The 20287-nt window shown below is 36.8% G+C and overlaps 1 protein-coding gene and 1 long non-coding RNA gene across 2 annotated transcripts in view; both read right to left on the reverse strand.

The window, feature by feature from the left end:
- The window catches only part of GABRG3 (gamma-aminobutyric acid type A receptor subunit gamma3), a 345355-nt gene that overhangs the window by 289235 nt on the left and 35833 nt on the right, over window positions 1–20287 (reverse strand). The gene's annotated exons all lie outside the window — the stretch shown is intronic.
- On the reverse strand, window positions 948–8383 carry LOC106035759 (uncharacterized). The gene is made up of 3 exons (XR_010826645.1): window positions 7633–8383; window positions 2526–2589; window positions 948–2451 (listed from the first exon to the last, which is right to left on the reverse strand). It is a non-coding gene; the product is annotated as an uncharacterized lncRNA (long non-coding RNA).

The raw sequence follows: 20287 nt of genomic DNA on the forward strand, positions 1-20287 counted from the left end.
AGTGAAAACATGCCAGCATTAACTACAGAACAGGAGTGACATCTGCCCTTTAGTTCAGGGACTGGCAAGGTGGGCTTCAGATTACTGAAGAAGTGACAAGAACAGGCTCACAGGTGAATTTGGCAAAGAAAAGAGTCAAGAGAGGAAAGCGGGAGGTAAGGAAAAGAAGAAAAAATATTATCAATATTCTGTTTGTGGAGAAGGGGGAGGAGCTGAACTTTTGGGAGGAAGGATACAATTGTGTCTGTGTTACTTCACCCTCCTTATTTTTAGCAGAGAAACAGTTGTACAGCATCATTTCTATTTAAAACAAATGCAGCTATCATGAATCCAGAAGCAATTACTGCTGACTTGGAACTAGTTCAGGCTTAACACCCTTCCTGTGCCATCTCAGGCTCCTATTTGTTTGTGGGCTGTTAACTGTAGCTGCAAGATTGTTGAATTTTACTGCTTGGTGACCACTGAGTTATTATGAAGAACTCAAGAGGTTAATAAATTGTCACAGCCTACAAACCTGAGAGAGAGTCCTATGACCTCTTTGAGATCCCCAGCATGTTGAAAAGTGTTCTGCAGCAGAGAGGCAGTCCTATCACTGGTTGATTGATATGAATCAAATTATTTGAACATGATCTTAAGATTAATACACTGAGGATAAGCCTAATACGCCATCCTCACTGGGCAATATTATCTCCTGACTTCACTGACATCTACAAGCTGATCTGCTTTGAGGGTTTAAAAAGAAAAAAAAAAAAAGGAAAAAAAAAGGAAGAAAGGAAGAGAGGAAGGAAGGAAGGAAGGAAGCTATTTTGAATATCTTTTCATCCTTTGAAAGATACAGCTGCCCTGGAACAGAGGACACTTATTTGTATACTACTTAAACAGAGCAAAATCTCTTTTACTTATTCATGTAAAAACTTATTACAGTTAATTTTTAGCTTCTGGTGCATTTAAATAGCCTGTTTACACCATGGCTATACTTGCAGAACACTGTTACAATGATAGTGTAAATCAAAAAAGGTTGTTTCTCAACATTCTTTTGTGTATTTATGTTTCTGTCCTCAGCTAAAGACTCAGACTTTTTCCTATTCAGCTAGATATTGAATCAACAATTCAGTTTTCACTTTGATGAAGCTCTCATCTGGCTCAGGAGGACCTGTTAAATAACGGCCCTAACCTCAGTGCAGCCTCTATGGAGTAGCAAGCTTGCTTGTGCAAGGTGAAGAACCTGCTGTAATCACTTTGGGAAACCATTTATACCACACTGTGTTCTCAAAGCCTGTGATGTTCATAATGGGTACTAGAAGGCTGAGAATTTTAAGTATATCATACCAAGAGATGTAACATTTCAATCGACATCTTTTATCCACCTCAAGTCACAGTAAACAAAAAGTTTTGCTAACATCTTACAGTGGGTTGGACATACAACTGCTAAAAGGAGACAGACTTGCAGAACTGAAAGTATGTCTCCCTTGAAAAACAGCAGAGAAAAATACATGCTTGTAAGGTACAATTCATCTCATCCTAAAGTAGACAGCTATGTTTGGTCAAATTACAACTAATCCCAGAAATACTGCATAAAACTGCTACTAAGTCAGAGGTAGATGTCATAAATTAAAGAAGATGAAATCTAACTTAAGTTTTTCATTCAAATTACTTTCCAGTTTTATTGCTGTAGCTAAAACAGAACTCTAGACAAAGTGAAAACAATACACGCATTTCCAAAATAACTCTTGAGCACAGTGTCCTCCAAGAAGTCTGTTCATATTTTTTTCCTCTCCAGAGAGGCATCTAGCTGTTATTTCTATAAATAGGCCATTTCTTGTTCAGTCAGTTTCCTTTCTCTTCATGGAGTCATCCAGGGAAGCTGGATTTTCCTTTTACAAGACATGCTACTCTCTTCTGTCCAAATCCCATGATCATCTGTTCCTTCAGCATTTCACAACCTTTGCATTTTTACAACACTGTCTTCTCTCTTCCATTTCTAGGAAATTCCACTAGTCTTAGCTTCAATGCTCCTTCCTTATTCTCCTTTCCCATGTCTCTTCTCTGTCTTCAGATGAACAGGAGGCTCACTTTGTTAAAAGACTTCCATTAGGAACAGAATTTCAATTTAAAGCAAGAGGTGGATATGCTTGTACTTCGAGTTGTTCAATGATATAAACAGAAAATTTCTGGCTGACACTATTGGGTCACACGTGAACTTTCATGTAACCCATGGATCCATGGACCACTGTTGAATATACTGCACATTTTTTTTCCCCAAGTGTTAACAGATGGCTTACATGAGGATTGTCATCGCAGGATTCAAGTTTACAACCACATGATATGAATCTCTTACTCCTTAGCACTACTCTCAGATGTCATCACAATAGTAACTGGAAGTGATTTTGAGATATATGCATTCCTGCAGTCTGAACATTTTGAGTGAAAGAGATGAAAATGGTTTCTTCCCTGGAAAAGGAGAATGTGATCAATACCATTTCAGAAGTACAGACGGTAACAGACTTGTGGTCAATTAGAATTACCTTTAACTGACCTGGAGAAGATTTCTGAACAAAAGAACCAAGTTCCCAACTAGAATGGTAACACCTGCAAAACAGTGTGTTGTGCTGTAAAGGGTCAAAGCAAGAGCTGAAATGATAAAACACCCTCTTTACAGTTAAATCTCACTATTTCCAACTCAGAACAGTCCCTAGGGAAAATGATTGTGGAACAAACAAACTACTAGTCCAATTTTTATTACAAGTTTTATTCATTACTGAACACAACAACAAAGTTGCAATAAATCATCTGAAAGAAATTAAGTTCCCAGAGCCACCATGCTGAAGCATATAAAGTTAGATGTGATTCTGACAAAAGTTTGATAGTGCAGATTAACTTAATTCTGACATTAGATTCTGCACTCTGTTACATTTCCTTAGGTCTGGTTTCTTGGAAGCAAACTGTGGGTGGGAATACAAGTTTCTTTTTGTATAACCTTGAAACAAAATGGTATATATCTGCCAGAGGGGAAAAAAAAATCCTATGTACTGAGGATTTCTGCAGCTGAACTCCTACTGCAAAACCAGAAATAAATTCTAGCTTTAGGTTAGCTCCACTGTTGGAGGTAAACCCTAACACCATGATGGTTCTCTAAATAGCTAGACACCTTCAGCAGTCAGTCTCATGTTTCGGCACAGTAATAGGGAAATGCACCTGTTTATTACCTCTTTTAACCCAATATACCATACCACTGGTGCCCTCAGGATGAAAGCCTTTCTGTCTGCTGCTCAGTATGTAGCTCTGTCTATGTTATGCTATAGTATAAAATGGTTCAGGCTTAACACAGTACCAGAACACACGATACAGACTATTCTAGCACAACAAACTATTATATATATATTATTGAAATTAAACCTGTCTCTCACTAAGTAAAGAATACACTGAAAAATCAGTTCACACCAAAGCAATGATATATATATATATATGTAAAAAACATACCCAGTCATCAAACATATTAGTGCAACCAGACCAGTCCATCAGCTAACTACCCAGTTTTTGTGCATGTAGGCACTGATCAATGAACTATGGTTAAATACTAGTCCTTAGATATATTTTAAATTTAACTTGTTTATCACTGTTGAACTTGGAGATGGAGGGAGAAAAAAGAAGAAAATAAAGGATGAAAGAAGAATTAAGCTAACACCAATTTACTTATGGATATAGAACAACCACCTAGATTCTCCATGAAAACCTATGCACCTCATTACTTATAAATACTGTTGATCTTGTTCCTCCACTGTTGACAGCTTATGATGATCTATACCCTAAATTGACTAGGTCTGGGTAGCCTCACCGTAAATGTACCCATCCTACAACCACTGCGTCAAAAGTCTTCTTACTTACTAGATAACATGAGGTACCTACTAAATAACAATGTAAGGAACCAAACTAGATAATTGTTCTGGGCTAAAGTATAATGTACAAGATGCTGTGAAGTATTTTATGATGAAAATGTTGGTGCAGACCAAACATCAAAAAAACTCTTCCAGATAATAGCAGGTCATCATTCATTCAAATAAGAATGATAAATAGATATTAAAAAATACCGATGGCAAACGCTTGAAGTTCTTTCCAGGACAGGTAATATACTATGCTTTACAGAATGACCCTATAGATTTAATGAGACAGCAAAGAGTCTTACTAGACTAACTGCAGAACCAATTAGAGAAAAAAATAAAAACTCTTTTCTCCCATATCCCAGTATGCTGATTTCAGAGACAGTGTGGCAAAGCAGCAACATGGACTCGCGGCTCAGCTCCAACAGCAACATCAATCAAATTATGTTCAGAAAGAACCAAGGAATATGACCCTTGCACAAACGTTGGAATTGTTTTAAGTATGTTTTCGTCAGAGTTGGGAAAGAAAGGCAAAAAGGAAATCTATTTTTGTCTCAAACATTCTTCTTCAAATTTATTAGCTGTATATAATTTTCAACACCCAGACTAAATTTTAGATTAGCATTTGGTTTAGGATTTGGTATATTCAGGAACACATTTTAAAAGAAGAATTAACTGTTCAGGCAATTTCTATTTATAACTGAATGAATGCTTTCAAATAGCTTTTGTCATGAAGAAAAAACTGAAGTGATATTTTGTAAGCCCACAAGCTGTAGGCAGTTAGTTCTTAATATATGCTGTTCCTCTGGGAATTTGAGAGCTGGAAAGGACAGTTAGAGAATCTGAAAAAGTTTAGGTCTCTTGCCTGAAGAGAGCTGCTGAGCAGGGAGGTCACTAACTACTTTTTGTTGAATGTTTAAAAAGACACATTAGTGCTCTATTCTGTTGTTAGCATTATTATTATAAAAATGGGATTTCCCATTTCAGCACACAGTATCATTACTATTTATGTGGTGATACTGTAACACTTAACTGAATAATACATATTCATATTCTGACAGACTATGCTTGGAATTACAACAGTTCATGCATAGCCTGCAATTTCTGGCAATATGTATAGGAACACATTCTGGCAAAAGAATGCTCTCTTCCAGTTTCATTTTTATTAGCAAAGACCATAAAACATCCTGCTCATTAAAATCTGAATAACTTCCACTGGGAGTGCACTTTTCTGAAAGTGTTTTCTTACAGCTGGCTGCAAGATAGATCTGCTGGCTAACCAGGGCTCTAATAGGACATTATGCAATCTACAGTGTAGCATGAAGACAGTTGTATAATCAGAATAACTATTAACAACTCCACTAAAAATGGTAAGTGCTTAAGTGTAACTGAGTAACACGGAAGAAACAAAAGAAGATAATATTGTCAGCCTGAGGTCCTGAATTAAATGTTTACACATTACTTTATTCTTAGCCTCCTTGCAATGGAAGCAATAAGTCCACCACAAAGGCAGCACCATATAAAATGAGACCATAAACCACGGGTACTAGAAATGCCATCATTAACTGTAGCACAGGACTCCAGTGCGGATCACCATGCCGTAGTTCTCAGAGTTGCTCCGGTGCTCCTCAAGCCAGGCAGCCATTTGTTGAATATCTAGTTTAAAGGATCTTCAGTACCTCTACACCAGAGTGACGAGTGCACTAACTACATTTACTTGCCCTGATCAGCATCACCTGGGACCCTCACTCATGCCCTCTGCCCATGGGGTCTGATTTCAGCCTGTGCTGGAGCCATCAGTCCCTGACTCAGCAACACTGCAGGACTGCTGGTCTCTGCAGTCATGCTTATGTCCTGCCATGGATCTCCTTGATCCTGACCCTGATTTGCAGGCTGACATCCCGACCTGGACTAGCTGCAGCCCAACCATCACTGAAATTTCAGGCAACCACTGAGTTTCCAGTTTGTCTTTTATCTTAGCTAGTCCAGTTATCTCAGTCATGCAGGCAATCCAGGGAATTAATGACTGATGCTTACTACGATGGTATGGCAAATAGTTACAGAACCTCTCTGGGTGAGACCTTTGGAGAGAGTTCTAGAGATACAGTGCTCTAAAGAACACTGTCCATGAGTCTTCTTTGCAAGAACTGCATGCAGAAACACATAAATAGTTTGATCTAGAATTGTGCCTCAGAGCAACACTGATATGTGTAGACACAGCAGCACTTACAGGCTTCCATATATTCACTAGTCCCTGAGTACAGGGTCTCAGTAGTCACTGAGTATATTCACATGTATTCACAAAGTCCCAAAAGTACTGACCTCTCCAGTACTCTGGCTATTTCAATTAATTCAGACAAAATGTGTGTAAGCAGATTTCAGTTAAAATTTCCATCCTGTTACCAAGGTATACGACACAAGAAACATGCAGTGTGACCCCCTCACACTCCTATTTGCAGCAAAATCTCAGGCAGCTCTTCCTCCTTGGTATCTTACTCCACACAGTACATAAATATATTTCAATGACTGCATGATATAATATCTAGGTGTCAACTCTCCACAATTTCAGCCTAAAACAGCAATGGGAAGTTCAAAGTCCTGCTTATACTGAAGCAGCCATTTAAGCCTCATTGCTCACACCTAATGGTAAGATGTAATGTACATTCTCGTTGTCTTTCTTATTTGTGGTCAAAGGACCACTACTGGCCTCAGATGTGGGGGAAACAAATCAGCATTCTGATATCACGTTGAAGTTTATTACAATAAAAATTCCTGCAGATCAACATAAAATTGAAAAGTTCATGCAATATCTATTATGGTGATTTAGACATATCTACATTCCAAAGTCCCAAAGTATTAAAAAAAATGTGTTATCTAAAACCTTATTGAGGGCCTATGAACATTCTTAGGAATCTTTCAAGTATCTAATAAAATGCAGGTTTTCCTGGAAGCAGATTAAAGATTCTGTTCAAAGGACTTCTAACAGATGACTGTAGATCTACTTCCATAAACTGCAAAGGCTAAGGGATTTAAGACAAGTGCCATATTGTTCAACTGGAAAAAACCCAAAGTTAAAAGATCCTTTTTACATGATACTGAACATTATTACATTGTAAATCTATAAGTAAATAGCAGAGCTATACAAGCAAGCACTAGGGAACAAAAAAAAAAAATGGATTAAATACATTATTGCAAGTAATCTAGTGATTCTGTGATACATTTGTCACCTGGAATGATGGAATTGGATAATCAAATTTAGTCCTATGTTGTGGCTTGTGACAACCGAATATCATACCTTAACAAGCTCTCTCAAAACCCTCTTAGTTCTCCTTAGATAAGATTGCATTAGTTTCACTGTTCTAATGGCTAGAAATGTTATTTTCAGCCCACAAGGACTATTGCATACCTATAAATACATGTTTCTATTAAACTTGTCCTTTGAACTTCTTCCTCCCTGGTGTTCAAACTCATAAGAGTATACAATAATCAGCAATCAAACATCATTTTATTAAACACATCAGACTTGCTTACATTGTTCAGTTGTACTGTTCTGATGGAGCTAAGTTGGGTTAAACCATCGTAATACAAATTTCCAGATCATCTACCTCTTCAAGTGAGGTAGCATAACCATGCATCAGCTCATTTCCTAATTTCCTCTCCCAGTTCTGCCAAAGTTATCTTAAAGCATTTTTCTGTAGCAGGATTTTCTGTTTTGACATAAATGGGTTAGATAACACATAAACATGATACCTACCATGCTCAATTGCAAACAAAATGGCTTATTTAAGATCAGTTTTTGGTTTTCTTCCTAGAAAGTAGAATTTCAGTAGCTCTCCTCTACACCTCTTCCATCTTTCTTGGAGAGTTTCAGCTCTCATCCCACCTTGCACACTATCATTAGCCCTATGCTGGTGATAAATTTGAAATTTTATGCTTCAGGTAGAGAGTGGCTAGTCTCTTGGCCTGAGTGCACATTTGTACTTCACCCTTATTATCTTTATTCCCTCATTCCTTTCAGCTATTCTTCCTTTGCACGGTCTCCTAATTCAATTTAGCAAGTATTCATTTAGTTTGGGGACCATATCACATCCCCAGTGCACAACAGCCCTAGTTTTCCGTAGTCTGTTTGTACCTGGCAACTAGAAGTTTTAATGTTCTTTGCAAAGTGCTTTACCTTTTGAATTCCTTACTTTATCTCCAGACTCTTTTGATAATTTTGATAAAAGTGCTGGCTTTTCACTGATTAATCCACTTTCCATTCTTAATAGGCTATTTGCTGACTCCTAATTCCACTTTAGCGAGTTCTAGAGCCCTCTCCTTCATTATCCCTTTCACTTCCATCCTACTCCTCCTTTTGCTGGGGATACAAGTCAGTTTTATAACTTTGAAGTAACTACGAGCCTCTTTAACATTAAATTTCTTCAGCTGTGCAATCAGCCTTACTTCATTAAAGAATTCACTTAAAGTTCTGAAGATATGATTTTTAAAATAAATCAACTGGAAGGAAAATTGAAACAGGTCTACAGTGAAAGTTAAGGAAAACCCATGTGTGACCCCTTAAAATAAACAGTTTTATTTCTCAAAAAAATTAATTTTTCAATACTTATAAAACCCTGCATTACTGGGTTTTGGCCCAGTAATTATTTAGTAAAAAAGTCAGACTGTTATTACACCCAGGAATAAGTGAACTTTATACTGACCTTCACACATTAGCTAAGAAAATTACAAGCCCTAAAGTGACCAGACTTTTTCATTAAAAAGTAAAATTCTTTTAAGCTAACAACTTAATTATGCAATCCAGTCAGCAAGGGTAAAGCACCATAACAAATATGACATGCTACACTGATAAGAAAGGGGTGCAAAAGATGTTTAACTAAAGACAGAATGAAAATAAAATTCTAAAAGGAAAGTAAATATTGTAAATTAAAAGTAATTATTATTTCAAAGAACATTAATAGTAAAATTACTTCTACAGGCAGAAATCTTATATAATCTATCTAAATTGACAACTAAGTTTCAAGAAAGCAATCATGATCATACCTTCTTGTATTTACATAAATTAAAAATATCAAACAGTAATTTGGCACTCATACTGTTTCTTCAATTTCCTATATTACATTATATTATATACTATATTTAAACCTACTGTAAAGTTCTTATTAAGTTTTTCATTGTAGTTATAGGAAAACTTAACTTCACATATCAATACCAGTTCTAGCAAAACTTTTCACAATAGCATTTTGAAAATGTCTATTCCTACTAAGGCCCAATCCTGGGAATATACAAGACATCCTACATATCCTATATAGGAAGTTATTTTAACAGGAAAAACAAAAGATAATATCCAAAATCCCCCAAACAATTATTTGCAAAAGGAAAAGGGAATTCAGACCATGCCTGTTCCACCTCTAACACAATTTCATTATAGAGCTATCCCACAGCCAACCAACAACGCTATTAAAACCTAATCTACCTTCCCTTAATAGGACAAAACAATCAGACAGTTATATCTCTCACTTCCGTAAAACGTCTGTTGTCAGAAACTCTGGATCTTATAGGTGCTGTTGTAAAGAGACACTGATGCCTGTCAGCATATTTCCCCCTGAAAGGTAGTGAAATTTTGTTGTAGAAGTCCTGGAACAGCTGTTGGAACAAGTGTCTTTCAACCATGCAACCCATTGCAAGTTTGAGGACTCAAAGATTTCATATATCAATCAAGTCTCTATTTTAACAATCAGTTTTCACAGTAAACTGTTCTATGACAGCTCAGTTTGTCGCAGAAGGAAAAATCCTCCATATATCTTCTTTTACCTTTATTTCTTGCCTTCATGTATGTTTTGACAGCTTCTCCTCCTCTGTTTCCAGTATATCCACCTCTTCCTCCATTCTCAGTTTATTCTTCACCTTCATCATCATGGCTATGCATTTCCCACATTACACTCCCAGTACAACATTCCGTCTTTCATGTTGTCTTGTTTTGTAGACAGCTGCAAATATTTGAGTTGTACCCAAAACTTTCACTCTGTTTTCTTACTACCCTTTAAATTTCAGCAACATTTTAGTTGCATTTTAGGCCTCCATCCTCTATTTTTCAGAGGAAGGAAAAACAAACAAACAACAACAAAAAAAAAGTTTTGTGGAAAAAAAACCTTTCATCAGGTACAAGTACAATATCCCACATCTTTGGCATCCAAAAATTTAAGACAACCCTTCTTCAAACAAAGCATCCAAAATAAATTCCTTCATCCGCTGACTTCTTTCATTTTGGCTTCTCGGTTTAAGACATTTTCTTCCCTACTAACAGAAGTATCTTAGCACCAACACAGATTCCTGCTAACACAATGAGGATCAAAATGCCCAACTTATTTCAGATTAGGATATACAGGATCCCATTAGGACTGTATTTATTAGTATTAGATATTGGAAATACTGCTGATCAGATCAATTTAGGGAGAATAAAAGTTCTGCAGCCAATTGATCAATCTGTTTAACTGCCATAGTACACAATATCCTAATCTTTTGGCATGCATTGTATAAAAATACACATAGATGTTCTACTTTTGTACATAAAAGCATTTCTGCAACATTTCCATGATCTTCCAGACAGCAATATTCCAGGAAGCATTAGTACGTATATTACAGTGTCTTTGGGGTGGTCTTGTTGCCTGTATGGTACCAAGCACTAGATTCAACATCTGGGTCCAATACAGGAAACAAGCTTGTTACAACTGCACTCTGTTGTCTCTACTTACCTACAAGGAAAGGTAAGAAAAGGTACAGTAGAGAGAAGAGCAATTAATCAATTAAAATTGTGTAATGAGCCTGGAACACAATCAAAATGGTCCAAGTCCCTTCACAATGCTCTATACCCTACTCCACATCACAATTCAGTGTCATAAAATTTGAACTAAAGTGGACATTCCTTAGATTCCCTACAATCAGGTCAAGATTACAGCGAAAAGCTTTCAGAAATGAATACTCAGGCAACTGTAAAGAAAAGTAAAACTACCACAGCTTTTGCCAATCTACTTTGGCTGTTCCATGCTTTATGAAGTACGTCTCATTTTTTAGAATTGTTATGAAGAAACCCAATATTAGAAGATGCCTAATTCAGTTCCTAAAACCTTACGGCTATACTTCCAAGCTAATCTGCAAACTTCAGAATCTGTTTAGATGACAGCTGGCTCAAAAAATTCATTTAAGAAAAATAAAAATATTTTAGTTTTTAGTATCTTGCAGCCTGTTATCTATTCAGCATTTTCCTTTCTGATAATTTAAGGAAATTTCTCTTGTAGAGTTCATAGCAATATTTATTAGACTTGCAGATTTTTCTAAAACTAGCAAGAAGGAAGACCAATTCTTCCACATAAAGATGGATAAGGCAACTGTAAAATAAGTTGCCTTAATAAAAGCAAAGTAATATTAAGCAAGAACAGACTCAAGCAATGGAAACCATGAAAAATGGAATACATTTGAGAAAAATCTACATAAATTACCTGAACATACCTTTAAAATAACACCAGCAACTTTAAAAAGCTTCTCTTTCAGCTAGTTTCAAGAATTTTAGATAGTCTAGAAGCCTTTGTCAGCCTTTCACGCCGTTCTTGTACATTCAAAACTCACTTTGTTATGACCTACCCTGAAATTAATCTTTTTAAAATTCTTTCCTTCATGGCATGGTAATGAGAGTTGGATCTCCATGAATTATCAAAGGTTACTTAACTCAAGATAATCAGGCACAGCACAAGAAAATATGAGACAAGTTTGCCAAATTCCAGCATTTTTATTTGACTAATACACTATTCAACATTTTTCAGTAACAAAAAGTGGTAGTCTACTATGGCATTGGCTTGAATGTCACTGTTGACATTATAAAAATATATTCATATATTTTTTATATTTTTATATTTATTCAAATATATTCCCTAGCTTGTTCCTAAGATCTTTAGAAAAGTATTAATATTTAGCAGTTAAACCCCAAGGACTTTCTCAGTTAGGCCCTCTTGTCACAACCTTTCTGAGACTGAGGTACTTTTTTTTAAAAAAAAAGGAGAAGGAGAAGGAGAAGGAGAAGGAGAAGGAGAAGGAGAAGGAGAAGGAGAAGGAGAAGGAGAAGGAGAAGGAGAAGGAGAAGGAGAAGGAGAAGGAGAAGGAGAAGGAGAAGGAGAAGGAGAAGGAGAAGGAGAAGGAGAAAGAAAGAAAAAGAGAAAGAAAAAGAAAAAAAGGAAAAAGAAAAAGAAAAAGGAAAAAGAAAAAGAAAAAGAAAAAGAAAAAGAAAAAGAAAAAGAAAAAGAAAAAGAAAAAGAAAAAGAAAAAGAAAAAGAAAAAGAAAAAGAAAAAGAAAAAGAAAAAGACAAAGAAAAAGAGAAAGAGAAAAGAAAAGAAAGAAAAAGAAAAAGAGAAAAGAAAGAAAAAGAAAAAGAAAAAGAAAAAGAAAAAGAAAAAGAAAAAGAAAAAGAAAAAGAAAAAGAAAAAGAAAAAGAAAAAGAAAAAGAAAAAGAAAAAGAAAAAGAAAAAGAAAAAGAAAAAGAAAAAGAAAAAGAAAAAGAAAAAGAAAAAGAAAAAGAAAAAGAAAAAGAAAAAAAGAAAAAGAAAAAGAAAAAGAAAAACTAATTCAACTGGAAACCCAGCTTATACAACAAGAATTGTGAACAGCATCTTACAAGTAACAGGATGAAGTGGCAAAACTCTAGACAGAAGCCAGCAAACTTTGATATATGCATATAGATAAATTAAAATGCTAGGAGTTGGTAGGAAAGACTGTAAGATGTTTATTTATTAAACACTATTTTTACTATAAATTTATGAAATTAAACACATAGTATGTGTGAACAAATTACTCCAAGAAGTTAAAGGAGGCATAAGAACACTAATATCACACACTGCTGTTTTTCTCATGAATTCAGAGAAGAGTTACGAAGCTGAAGAAAGGCCTGGAACACAAGTCCTCTGAGGAGTGGCTGAGGGAATTGCAGTTGTTTAGTCTGGAGAAGAGAAGGCTCAGGGGAGATGTCATTGCTCTCTACAACTACCTGAAAGGAAGGTGTGGGGAGCTAGGGGTCAGCCTCTTCTCACAGATAACTAGTGATAGAACTAGAGGGAATGGCCTCAAGTTGTGCCAGGGGAGGTTCAGGTTGGAAATGAGGAGACATTTCTTCTCAGAAAGAGCAGTCAGGCATTGGAACTGGTTGCCAAGGGAAGTGGTGGGGTCAACATCCATGGGGGTGTTCAAGGAAAGGTTGGACCTGGTGCTTAAGGACATGGTTTAGTGGGTGATATTGGTGGTAGGTGGACGGACAGTTGGACCAGATGATCTTGGAGGTCTTTTCCAACCTTAATGATTCTATGATGCTATGATAAGAGAAATAATAATGAACGGGAGTTATTTCATATTTTCTTAACTATGTTATCATTAATGGTGAACAAGTAAATGCCAAATGGATGATGACATATAAAGTGCAAACAAATGATTATCCAAAAGAGAAGGTAAAGTAAGAATAAACTCGAGTAACTTGCTAGATGGATAACAAGAATTCAGAACAGGTTGAGCATATCACTTCTTGCCCTTTGACTTCCTCTACTTGATTACAGTATCCATCTCCCAGTCTTTTCATAGAACAACTCACTTTCCTCCAAAGAGGTCTCAAACATTTCCAGAATAGGTTTGACTCCACAAAAATAGGTACACTTCCACCTTTTTGGAAGCCACTACCAATCTTTGAAAAGAAGTTTAACCACGCAAAAAGGAAACACAGGTTCTGCTCATTTTTTATTTTTCATCCTACCACATAATTACTTTGCACTTCTCTGTTGAATTGAAGAGAGTAATCACATGGTCATTTCTGCAAATAAATGTTTCATGAAATCTCTCATCATCTATCTCTCTTTAGCTTTTAGCTAAAGCAAGCTTTTACAAATAAGAATAACTGTAACAGTAAGAAATGATCTGTTTGCTATAGGTAAAATATAGTTTAATTTTACAGTTTAATTTTTTTTTTTAATTTTACAGTTTACATGACGCTTTTTTTTTCAGCTCCTTTGCACAACATAAACATATTGCCATGTTGAAGCGCCCTTGATCTGGAAACACCCCTCCACCCTCACAATGGAGAAAAGCTACAGTTGGTCTTCCTGAGATCCCTTCCCATCTGTGTACCCCACATTCTTCCCTTGAAGGTCAAAACACACTGGGGACAATGCAGGTCGAAGTCTCCTCCCAGCCTGAAGCCACAACACAATCAAGGTGTGCAACTGCAACTGGAAAGCACTTGGGGAATTTAGTTTAGATTTTTTAAGATACTTAGTATTTCTGAGCAACCAGTAAGAGGAGAAAAATGAGAAGAGAGACTGTCACATACCTACAACCTGTAAAGTAGGTAATGGTAAGTGACAAGGAAAGCTTGTGTCTTTTTACTAGATCTCCCCAGTTTGATTTGTGAAGAATGGTCTTGAGGAAGCCTGCTGTCATGAATTTTCTTTCTATGACCTAGCATACACATCTCTAGAAGATGAGGAATAAGGTTATAAACTCATGGAGGATTACTGTAAACCTTAATTAAGATATGTATAGAGATGCACCTTTTTTTTTTTTTTAAATCAAAAGTAGAGAAAAATGCAGAAATAAATAGCTACACAGTCTTGCCTGTGAATCTCTTCTGAGTTGCCAAAGCAGACACTTCACAATACTTTTAATAAGTTTGTCAAGGAGTTGTATCTTGCCCTAGTTTGCTGGTATCAAACACACCTTCAGGACACTTTGCTGACACTCTTTTATGATGATCACGAAGTCATGGTTATCAGGAATGAAGTACTGGGTTGCCTAATTAGACCAAACACATGCAAGTACATTTGCAGTTTGCTCAACTGTGATAACACTTTATGAGAGCTGGAATAACTCTGTGATTAATATGGCTAATCTATTAATAAAAACTAAACCCCAGGAAACAAAAAACAATTCCTTTTTAAAGGAAGCAAAAAAAAAGATTGCTAAAGGAAAGAGCAGCTCTCTATGTTTAAACATCAGCAGTGCTATTAAGCCGCCAACAACTATTGCTAGCTTTAATCCCATGGAAACAAATTGATGATATCTGCATTGCCATATATTTATGTTGATAAACTGTCAGACCCTGAGAGATAGCCTGCTGTAGCTGGACTCGTACATACTTGGACTAAGTTCTGCAGATACCAGGATTTCGTAGCTTCAAATGGTTGCCTTGGACACAAAGTGACCCAGAGTTTTAAAAATAGAGCAGTTTCTACATGTGGATTAGATAGTCAGCATTCTTTGAGTCAGCCAAATGAAGATAAATCATAGCTCGGAAGGGCTGGGAAGAAGCTTCCTAGCCGTTCTGTCTGATTGCTAAATTAAATCAACTGGGGTTGAGAGAATATTGCAATTACGGGTAGCTACACCATTATTTCCCCAATGGGAAAGTGTTCTTTCATCCATAGATTAGTTCAGCCAATAAAGGTATTGCACAGTTAACATTTCACTTTTGCTACAGTCAACTTATCAAGCAAGATCGGTTACTGCATTAGGAAGCCATTGAAAAGAAAACTCTGAATAATCTCTCGTGAGAGAGATTTTGACAGCCTGATGTGTAGCCCTTTCCCAATCCTCCTTCCCACCCTCAAATTAACTTTTCAAGGGTATCAATTATAACATATATCCTTCCATGACAGCGATCAGCCACTGTCCTAAATAACAAGAAAGTAAGAGGTACCCATCCGTTTTCTTGCCCCTCTATATGGAGCCCCCCCAAAAAACAATCATGAGACCATGTATCTGTTCTTAATACCTTGGTCAGTCTTACCCTGTAATAACTAACCACATGTTGCTACATTAAAACTGTGCCACAAAATTCAACACATATTTGTCTGACACAAGCATAGTCAATTGTCATATTAAGAACGCGTCCTTGATCTAGTGTGCACTTCCTAGAGAACATCAGTCTTGCTTAGATCAAAGGAATAGTTGAATCCTGATTAAAAGCATACAAAAACACTAAAAGGGAAAAATAGAACTCAGAGAGGTACCATGAGATACAAATGTCATATGAACAAGTCTCCCATGGTGTGCTGACAGATGAGTTGGTGAGAGGGTGATTCAATAACAGGCTATGAAGCGGACAGAAGAGTGGCTGGACCACTGTGCTCATGTGGGTGTCAGCAGTGGTACAACGGGATCGATATAGTTCAATCCACTATTATTTCAGGTCTCTATGAATGACATGAGTGATGGGACATGCTGCGCTCTCAGAAAGTGTGGATCAAAGTGGGGGAAGCGATGAACATGCAGGAGGACTGCGTTACTATTCAGAAATACTTCAATAGGCTGGAGAAGTGGGCTGACAGAAACTTCATGAAATTCAACACAGACAAATGGAAACTTTTGCATCTGGGATGAAATAACTTCATGGAATACGACAGGCTGGCTGCTGACAGGCTAGAAAACAGCTTCATGGGAAAGGGCTTGAGGCCTCAGGTGGACACGTTAACCATGAATCAGCAGTATACTGTTGCAGAGATAAAAACCAACCACCCATGGAGCTGCATTGACAAGAGCATAGCCGATGGGCTGAAGTATGTGATTATTTTGCTCTGTTCAGCACTCGTGAAACTGCATGTGGAGCACTGTGCCAGTTTGGAGCTCCTCAGTACAAGATATTGATATGCTGGAGCAAGTCCAGCAAGGGACCATCAAGACCATCAGGAAACCGGAAAACATAACATAAATAAAGATAAAGAGCAGAGAATATGTTCAGCTTAAAGAAAGGGATGAGGAGAATTCATCACCTACCTAGTGGGATTGTATAAAGAAGACTGACCCATACTCTTCTCAGAGGCACACAGAGACAGGATGAGAGGCAATGGACACAGATAGATTTCCAATTATACATACATTAAAAAATAAAAAATAAAAAATAAAAACACATGGCAGTGGTCAAACATACTGCAACAGACTGTCCAGAGAAGCTGTGGAATCTCCATCCTTGCAGAAACAGAAATCTGCACTAGCTGAGGCCCCAAGCAACCTGACCAAACTGGACCTGCTCTGAGTGGGGGTTAGACTAGATGACTGGATTTACAGATGATCAGATATCTAGATTTGTCTCTTCCAGCCTAAATTATTCCATGATTCTAAAAGCATGAATGCAGAATGAATTTTTCCTACATTTTTCAGATAGGTAGCAACATATGCATATTTTTGCTGGTGAATTAAAAAGCAACCAACAATGTGTTTAATAACAAGTATTTAAACTTAACCACCTTTTCTCACTCAAGGCGAGCCCATGTTTAGTTCATTCACACATTCCTACTCAAAGCAGGATTGAAAGCACAGAACTGCAGTCATGCTGAAGACCAAAAACTTAAGTCACGGAATCATTTAGTGTACATTAAGTCCATTACAAAAGAGACAGAGTGGTATGTAAGAAACAAGATGCTGATTCAGACCCTGAAACTGAAAAAACCTGTATGATAGACTGGAACAACACTCAGGTGTCCACCTCTGCTGACATAGGTCTGATCCTTCTCCTTCTAACTACAAAGAAACTGAGTGTCAGAATTCTCTCTGTTCAGATCCAAAGGAATCATCAGGCTAATACATTCTGCTTTAACTATGATTTTTTTTAACTTCTTTATATTTGGTCTATCACTTGAAAAGCCCGAGACTAAAAACTGAAAAAAACACTGCCTGTAGAAAGGACTGCTCCCTGCTCTTGCAATCACCATTTAAAGATTTCTATTTAAGAAGAAAAATTGAGCAGAGAAATATGAGAAACCTGAATTTCATCACAGTTTTTTTCAGCTGGCTCACTGATTAGTCAAAATCATCCCCCCTTGATCCCTTTCACATGTCATTTTTGTAATTGCATGTATAATGAATGAGAGGCCTCTGCTGCTAATATTTTTTTCCCAGACCACATAAGCATGTCTAAACTGATGAGAATCTTCAATCATACACCTTGGACAATGCTTTATTGCCGAAATTCCTTGGGGGCTGCATTTTCATTTTGAATGCTTCGGTATTTTCTTAGTTAATCCTGATCCATCCTGATTTCCTCTCCATTTGCACACTGAAAAATTTCAATACTTTCTAAAAGCATATAAACTTTGGACTGATTAACTTTTGTGAACTTTGGAAAGTTTTAAGATTCATCCATCAGTGATTATAATGTACTTCACACACAGGCAAACACCATTACATAGCATACATTGACATTTGCAATCTTAAAACGTTACAACTGTAAGAGTTGACATTTATTCAAGTATTCCTCGTATTTTTAATTTCAAAACAGACTGTATATTAGGCAAATAGTAGGCATTTAATATTAATCATATTTATTAGACAGCAATTATACAAAGGGTAAAATCCACTACAGTCCTGCTGTACACACCCTTATAAATATTCCATGTCCTAAAGAATTGGTAGTCGTGACAGAACAAGGGCAGAAAGAAGGCAAACAATCTTGCACAGTTATGGAAGAGTAGCCAACTGGGTAGCAGTTGTGCTGGAAGGGAGAAATCAATGTTATGAAGATGTGGAATGGGATAAGTAAGGACAGGATAAGCTACACAAAAAGCCAAGAAAAGACAGAAATGGGAGTTTTCAAGAGAAATGAGAGTAAGAAATTAAGAAAGAACTGGTCTAAAGGTGAATTAAATTGACTAGGGAGAAAAAAATCAGGTGAACAGAGATCAGATCCCTTCATTTGTAATATGTCCTCAGTAATGGATTTCAGTAGCTTTTCCATTCACTTGCTACACATTATTCTCATTATATATTTCTCTTACTTTAAATATAACCATATTTGGTTACTAATTATTGAGAATTTTTTCTTCTCTTTTACTAATTCAGCTTTGGTTGCTGCCATTAGTGCTCCCTCTCAGGCACAGAGTTATTCCTTGCCCATAACAGAGTTTTTTTGTTCCTTTCAGACAAAGAAATCTCAGCCAGGGATTCTATTCCCAGTGAAGCAAGTACTGCAAAAAGCACAGACATTGTCAACTCAGTGTTCACTAACAAAGACCTAGCCAATCAATATACAGCCATAACAAACAAACATAGTATTCTGTGGTCTACAAAGCAGGTGTCAGGACAGCTACTGTGAATTATATATTAAAGTAAGTGCAGCTTCATAGTCTTTATAAGAGCATGGTACAGAAAGGTCCCTCTGGTCACAAAGCCAACTGAGACTATCACAGCATTCAAGACACACAAATATTCCTCTGACTTGAAGACCCATCTAGCAATCCACCTCTCTTTTCTTTATAGCACATCTTTTATTCCCTCCGTCATGAAACATTACCTGTATTACATGCAGGACAACATCCAATACTTTTTCTATTCACAACTTCTCTGAGTCAGCAGTGACACCTCCCTGTCTGAAGCATTTAAAAAGCCTGTACTGTGTCTTACATAGCTGACATAAGAATAGCCCCAATGTTCCCACTTTGCTGCACAAAAGACCTGACAAAATTTTATGGCCACAGCCTGTACAGGGAATAACTGACAGCACTAAATTGCCCATTACAACACTAGAGGTGGAAGACTGCAGGTACAAAGTGATTCTGTCATTTCCTTCCAGCATCCACAGGCAAATCAACAAATCCTCTCAGCAGGACTTTTGGAGTCTGTTAAGCTTAACAGAATTATAGCATAATAGGAGTAGAAAGGACCATTTTGCCATGCACTTGATCCATTAAAATATGGAATTGAGCCACTGACCTGCACAGTTGAATCACATTAGAAAAAGTCAAACACACTCTAGATTCAAAACCACCTGAGAACTCCAAAAAACATTTCAACTTTTTATATCATGAGGAAAAGTGGAGGTATTCGTGAACAATCAGATCCCTCTTCCTGCTTTGAGCAGTTAACCTGTTCAGCCAGCTTAGCATGACATACAAAAATATGATAACCTGATGTAATGGCATGTTTTTGTTGAGGGGCAAGACAGGAATGATCTCATCATAGAAATTTATTCTCTTTTTGTGTCCTCCCTGAGTAAGAACCAAATCTAAAAACATTTCTTCTCACTTTTAATTTGGGTTCCTTATTAAAGGAGTAGGTTGACCCATCACATGAAGTTTGCTGTTGGCAGATTTTATCTGTGGGCAGGCATTTAGTAAAAGAAATCACTGTTTTCGAAACTTAGGACAGTTGTGCTAATTCAGTTCTCACATCTAAACAGTTTTCTCGGATTAAAATTTCTTTGCATTCATTATGCCTTTTTGTGTGTTTGGAGCCAAATGTACCTACAAAGCCATTAGTAAAGACCAGCAAGGAAAGAAAAACAAATCAAAACAACAATAAAAAACACTCAAACTGTCATCAGTGCAGAGGGGGAAATAGACAATTGTTTACATGTAACAGCTCAAAATGTAATGACTAACACTAGAGTGAA

This window comes from Anser cygnoides, chromosome 1 (genome assembly GCF_040182565.1).
Source record: "Anser cygnoides isolate HZ-2024a breed goose chromosome 1, Taihu_goose_T2T_genome, whole genome shotgun sequence".
NCBI lineage: Eukaryota > Metazoa > Chordata > Aves > Anseriformes > Anatidae > Anser > Anser cygnoides.